Raw genomic sequence first — 1,696 nt, 5'->3', positions numbered from 1 at the left:
TGGCCACTCATCCTCATCTTCAATGGTCAATAAACTGAGTGTGACTCAAGTAAAGCATGCTTTCACCACATCTTCAAACAGCCACACTGCTTGAGCTCTAATACTTGGATTAGAGACTCTAAACCCAGTCCTTTGATTTGGACCCTGCCCCCATGCTTTCCTGAGAATGCAGGATAAGTGGAATGGTTTAGGGATGCCGATCCCCACTGAAACATAAAACTGACAGCCTCCTCATCTGACTGCTCCTTGCAGCTTCCAGTACCATTCCTTCTCTAGAAACATCACATGGAAAACTCAGCGAATGTCCTTTTGTACTGTACAGAACCCTCTCCCTCAACAAACCTACCCTAGATTAATTGGCTCTAATGCAGCTGTTCACAGCTGTATACAAGATGTTGGGAGTGCAGCATAGAGAGGGGCAATTACAGAGCCTGCACACTGTCAGTGTGCTGTAAGAACAGACTCGCCTCTTCCAGACATGGCATGATAATGGAATGTAATAGCACAGCCTCTTGACAATTCATGCCATGGTGGAAATAAGAGCACATCTCAGTGAGGACGACAAAGTTGGAATGTGAAACAACAAAGTCCTCTCTCTCGGCCAGAACACTCCAGAGCAGCTCATTACTTTAACCTTTCCACCTTCACTGGATGCACAATTAGAAACATGCATTTCTATGGGCATTAAACCCTCTTGCTTGCTCACTCTGCCCTCATTAGAACACTCAATGGGGCCCAATTAGCTAGATGGTCACAAACAGATGGTTGTGACTTGAGAAAATAGAAAGAGAACATTCTTGGAACTAAAAGAATGGAGAAACTCTGGCATACCCCATCATATTAATTACCTAAAATCTATAGAGTTTGAGTTTTAACTTGAGCCTATACTTTTTGTTTTGATAGGGAAAACTTATGTACAAAAACACTGAGTTCTTCTGTGAGAGAAATCAGTATTTCATTCAAGACACAGAATAAAATTGAGTCAACCTTTTAAAACAGAAAATTTGCAGATTGTCTGTGTCCCCTGCAAAAAAGTCATGAAGTTGAGCAATGGCGAGTCCACTTTCCTGCATGGTCACATGCTGGCAGAGAGCAACGTGTGCCCCTACACAGGGAATAATTGCTACACATCCTGATTTTCCCCATCTTCCCAGTCACCTCCTGAATCTGGCCCACTTCTTTTGTTGCCTGCCTCAAATCCACAGGAGTAGACTTGTAACTCTACAGTTCACTAGCTTGGGGCATATTGCCTAATTAACCTCTCTGTGAATGTTTTACATTTTTTTTTTAAATATAAATTGGGGTTATAACATTCACCCACTAAGTTGCTGTGAGAACTGAGTTAAAAGATGAATTGTTAAGATTTGCTCCCAACCCATAATAAAAGTCAATAAATATAACCATTACTTGGCCATTGTCATCATCATCATCACCATCATCATGTGCTAGGGAACAAGGTCTGTTTCTTCATTCTTCCAACACAGTAATCAATGCAATGGCATTATTACCCAGAGCACAGTCTATTATAAGGATGATTTGGAAACAATTTTTATTCAGAACACGAATGTCAATACTTTTTATTACAATTTTGAAGCAAGGTGAGTAATGAACTAGACACAGGGTAGAGATAAGTATTAACCATTGCCCTGAGTCTGATATTCTCACAGTGTGGGTATAGACATCGAGATACATATGA

Source organism: Sciurus carolinensis, chromosome 7 (genome assembly GCF_902686445.1).
Source record: "Sciurus carolinensis chromosome 7, mSciCar1.2, whole genome shotgun sequence".
NCBI lineage: Eukaryota > Metazoa > Chordata > Mammalia > Rodentia > Sciuridae > Sciurus > Sciurus carolinensis.
This window is presented reverse-complemented; position numbering follows the sequence as displayed.